The sequence below is a fragment of the Echinops telfairi genome, unplaced genomic scaffold (genome assembly GCF_000313985.2).
Source record: "Echinops telfairi isolate 266 unplaced genomic scaffold, ASM31398v2 ScPeMD7_23;HRSCAF=83, whole genome shotgun sequence".
Lineage (NCBI taxonomy): Eukaryota > Metazoa > Chordata > Mammalia > Afrosoricida > Tenrecidae > Echinops > Echinops telfairi.
In genome coordinates, this window is record NW_022103920.1 from 84,163,082 (window position 1) to 84,168,493 (window position 5,412).

The 5,412-nt window shown below is 43.1% G+C and overlaps 1 pseudogene; it reads left to right on the plus strand.

Moving 5' to 3' along the window:
* Nucleotides 1–668: 668 nt before the first annotated feature.
* Nucleotides 669–1,099, plus strand: LOC115869210 (annotated as a pseudogene).
* Nucleotides 1,100–5,412: the final 4,313 nt, after the last annotated feature.

Genomic DNA, 5,412 nt, shown 5'->3' on the forward strand with positions numbered 1-5,412 from the left:
AACTCCTTTCAGTCTCGAGTGGCTTTTTAATAGTTTTATTGATATATAGTTCACATATTATACACTTCCACGGTCCAGTTGAATAAAAAAGAGTTGTGCAATCATCACCACAATCTGTTCCAGAACATTTTCTTCCCTCTGGTATTCGTTATTAGAAAGCCTGGTGGCATGGTGTTTATGCATTGAACCAAGATCTGCAAGGTCAACAGTTCAAAACCACCAGCAGCGCCGGGGGAAGAAAGGCAGGGCTTTCTACTCCGGTGATCAGTGACAGGCTCTCACGCTCACAGGGCAGCTCTCCCCTGGTGTCCGGGGTCCAAGGTCCAGGGTCCGGACAAGTCAGCGTTGGTTCAATGGCAGTGAGTCTCGTTGATTTGGTATTTGGTATTTATTTGGTATTTATTATTAGCTCTCTACTTCTTTCCAAACTCCACCCTCCACCCTCCTCCCCCATGTCCCCAGTAAGTCCCTAATCCAGTTTCTGCCTGTATAATGCCACCCATCCTAGACTTTATATATCACAAAACATACAGAAGAAAAAGGGGGAGGTAAGACAAACAGTAAATAACAAAATAAACCCCTAACTGGGGAAAACATAATAATAAACAGGAAGTGTTAAAAACTAGAACAGCCCTCTCTCCGGACTGGGCTGAGCAGGAGGCGCCATCATGGGAGGTGACATCCACCACCACAAGGACCGAAAGGTTCGTCGCAAGGAACCCAAGATCCAGATGACATCTACCTGCGCCTCCTGGTCAAGCTATACAGGTTTCTGGTCGGCGGACCAACTCCACCTTCAACCAGGCTGTGCTGCAAAGGCTGGTCTTGAGCCGCGCGCACCGGCCGCCCCCGTCCGTCTCTTGGATGATCCCGAAGGCGAAGCTTCCTGGCCGAGAAAACAAGGCACCCTGGTCGTAGGGACCATAGCGGGTGATGTGCAGGCGCAAGAGGTGCCCAAGCTAAAGGGCCACGAGGTGGACAGGCATTTTGGCAAGGCGCCAGGGACCCCCACAGTCACCTCAAACCCTATGTCCACTCCAAGGGCTGGAAGTTCGAGCGTGCCAGAGGCCGACCTGCCAGCCGTGGCTACAAAAACTAACCCCAGATCCGGTCCTGTTATTAAAAACATTTTGGATGCCAAAAAAAAAAACAAAAAACCGAGAACAAATTTAAAATGGGTCAGAAGGGAGATCAAATGATCAGGTATCACATTTTAACCTAATTACATCCGGCCAAGGCCATATTTTCCAACTATTGATCCTTCCTCTTTGTTTACAGCTTGCATATTCCAGTCCTCAATGATTATCGATGGATCTTGACTACATTAATCACTTTCAGACTGAAGGAGTTGGTAGAACTCTTCGATTTCTTTTCATCGTGGGCTTTAGTGGTTGATGCATATGGCTCTGTAGCCTTCAGTATGGATGACAACTCAATGTGAGGAAGACCAAAATGCTCACAACTGGACCAAGAGGGAACATCATGATCAATGGAGAAAAGGTGGAAGTGGTCAAGGGTTTTGTCTTACTTGGATCCGCAAATAATGCTCATACAAGCAGCAGTGAAGAGATCAAGAGATGTATTGCCTTAGGTAACTCTGCTGCACAAGACTTCTTTAGAAGGTTGAAGAGCAGGATGCTTTGAGGACTGAGGTGCACCTGACCCAAGCCATCGTATTCTCCATTGCACCCTATGCATGTGAAAGTTAGACATTGAAGTTGGACTAAGGAAGACCATAGAAGAATAGATGCATTTGAAGTGTGGTGCTGGAGAAGAATATTGAAAGAACCATGGATTACAAAAAGGACAAATGGATCTGTATTGGAAGTCGGATGGCCAGAGTGCTCCTTAGAGGCAAGCATGGCAAGACTTCATCTTACGTACTTTGATCATATTGTCAGAAGAGACCAGTCCCTGGAGATGGACATCGTGTTTGGTAAAGCGGAGGAGGAATGAAAGTGAGGAAGGCGCTCAGGAGGTGGGTGGACACAGTGGCTGCATCGGTGGGCTCAGACACAGGAACAATTGTGAGGATGGCGCAGGACCGGGCAGTGTTTTGTTCTGTTAAGCATAGGGCTGCTATGGGTCGGGGCTGACTTGATGGCAGCTAACAACATATACATCGTACTTCAAGATCGATCTTGAACTGTTCTTTTTCATGAGGAATATGACACCGTTCATCTCAAATTTTTCATTCCCAGCATAATAAACCATATGATTGTCTGATTCAAAATAGTCAATACCGGTCCATTTCAGTTCACTAAAGCCTGATAGGGTCTTTATGCATTTTGTTTCATGTTTGATGCCTTGCAATTTTCTTAGAGTTATTCCTCATTCTGATTATTAATGGGTGCTTGCAGCTGTTTCTTCTCATTGTGAACTGTGCCTCATCAGCAAATGAAGGTCCCCCAAACTTTGCGCCATCCACATCCCGTGAACTCCACTCTCCACCACCCCGAGACCAGAAGAATGAGGTGGTGCCCGGCTCCTGCTGCTGATTGCTCTGAAAGGGGTCACAATAGTAGGTCTGGACCAGAGTGGGAGAAAATGTGGAATAAAGCTTAAAATTCTTTAAAAAGCTCAGACTAATTTGTCTAATAGAGACTTGTGGAACCCTCAAGGCGACAGCCTTTAGACACTCTTCGAGCATGAACTTACCCCTGTGGTTGAACTTTTAGCCAATGACAAACAAACCTAGAAGGTAAACAAACGCACCTGGGAGGTACTCATTTCCCTGAGTAACCAACGACAGGAGACCAGGGTGGCAGCACTTCGCCAGGGAAAAGCTCAGAAGGCAGGAAAGCACAGCCAGGGACAAATGGCAGCGGTGAGCACAGGAAGGAATTAGGAAGAGTGTTGTTATGTTGTTGGGATTGTAATCAATGCCCTGAATCAAAATGTGCAAGAGCTGCTGAATGGAAAACCTGCGTTGTTCTGTAAACTTTCACCCCAATCGCAATACAAAGTTGAAGTAAGATTAAATAAATAAGACAGATAGAAAGATGCACCTGGATTTAAAACACACTTTTAAGTCAAGTTTATTCATTCTAACACAAATATTCCAGTAGGAGGGAGAAGATTAGGGGGGAAATGGTGTTGAAAGGATAAGATATAACTGTCTGAATTCAATGAAATAAAGTAAATTTTTTTCCTTAAACTTTGGTTTATAAACACATTAATAAGTTTTTTATGCTGGTAGAAAATAGAAAATGGTCATCAATGGTGAGCATTTTATTACAACTATGCATGAGGCCAGAAGGCTCCCCAGTCACAAGACATTGCGGCTAATGGTTCAGGCTGTGCTGGGTAGAAGAAAACATCTCATTATTTGTGTTCTGTTTATGACTGAAAACTCATCCTCTCAAATATTGCCATGGTTTTCAGCAAGCAAGACCATTTAGGTTTGCCATCTCCGGGGCTATTCAGAAATATTGGGTGGACATTAGCGGTCCGTGTGCTTGTTTGCTTCCTTCATTTTTCTCTTTGCTGACCAAAGGAAACTACAAACCATTCTGTGCAACTGTGCCATCGTTACAGATTTATGAGAGAAATAAGTGACTCCTTTGATGGATTTAAGAATGCAGAACCCTTAAGTAGATACTTTCCTCTCAAAATGTAATTCCATTTCCCACCTCCAACACTGATCTCTCCCACTCCATCTTCTTCTGGACCCACTAATCCAGAGATGGAGAAACAGAATGTAGATATAAAGTTTTATACAACCCTATCCACTCAGTTCTTCAAACAAATTCAAATTTGTATTCAGCGTTTACTTTCTAAGATCAAGTTAAGTCTCATGGAAAAAGTTCCTTTATGATAAGCTGAGCAGACGTCCTGCTTTTGGCAGGACAGTCCTGATTTTTAACAATTTTTCCCGCGTCCCGTGGCGTTTTCAAAAAGTCCCAATTTTTGGAAAGAATGCACGACAAGCTAGGGTCTACACAGTTTTCAGCTGCCATGTGGCTATTTCGCCAGGATATGAGTTTTATCAATGGTGTCCTGCTTTTGTCCCACTTTACCAATGTTAAAATCTGGTCTCCTTACCTTATGCTAAAGAAAGGGGTACAAAAGTTTTTGTCTCTTATAGCACTATGGTTTTGATTCAAGTAGATCTCAAATACGGAGGACTAATAGCTGAATAAGGAGCCCTGGTGGTGTCGTGGATTATGTGGTGGGCTGCTAATTGCAATGCCAGCAGTTGGAAGGTACCAGCAGCTGCTCAGGAGAGAGACAAGGGCTTTCTATTCCCGTAAAGATGTACAGCTTCACAAAGATCTTTCATTTTGTTCTACATTTTTTTCTCCCATAATACCTGGGACCACCCATTGCGTCCTTGGTAATCGTAGCTGGGCACCATCTAATTCTTCTGGTCTTCGTACGCTCAGGCTGTTAATGCCATGAGTTTTTCTCTGTGTCTTTAGTTTCCTTCTTTCTGTTTTGTTCCAGATGAGTACAGACCAATGTTTATTGCTCAGAAGATTGCTCACAAGATTTTAGAGCCCAGATGCTACCCACCAGACTAGGATGGAGAACATAAACTTTATGAACCATGTTGTGCCAATTAGTTAAGTTGTCCCAGGAGCCTAGGGTGCTAAGCCTTCAAAACCAGTAAACTAACCCGGTGAGGTATTTGGTTATGTCTAGAAAATATTCACAACTCTGCTTCTTTGTGCTTTATACCATATGCATATATATATCACAGACAAATATGCATATATCTATGTTTGTAGATACACCTATAAGTGCATACACACACACATACCTCCCAATACATACTTGTGCACATTTATCTACCTATGTAACCACACGTATTTGTGGCTGAGAATGTGCAGTTGCAAAATTTTATATATATATAATCAAAAATGTACAAGAGACTTCTTTCTGTTAGTGCAAAAAAAAGCAAGGATTTCACAAAAAGTGCTGTGGGTAGTGGAGAAATGGGCAGAACACAGCATGGGGAAAAGCAGTGAAGGTCAAATTATGACGAGGAAAACAAAAGACAACATAATGCCACACAGCAGAATTTAATTTTCAAAGTGAGAACCAGAGTTAAGATGGAAATTCATCCAAATCCAGTTTCAGCATCAGTAATGCTGTATTCATGGTAGGTTCTTGGCCACTATTTGTTGAATGAATGAAACAATTCCTTAATTGTGTTGTTATTCTTTTGTGTTATATTGTTATTGCTAAAAAAAAAAAAACGCCAAACAAAGCAAAATAAAAATCATGTGACCACGGGAGGGAGAGCAACAGAGCTGCAAGGAGAGCAAAGCAATGAAGTCCCCAAGGAACGCCAAAAATAGACATCACTCAGAGAGCAGGGCTTGACACCTCATCAGACTTGATCAGAAAAGATTCACAAGGGTCAGCAGACAGGCCTGGAGCTATTTAGAGGCTCTTTTCTTCTCTCCT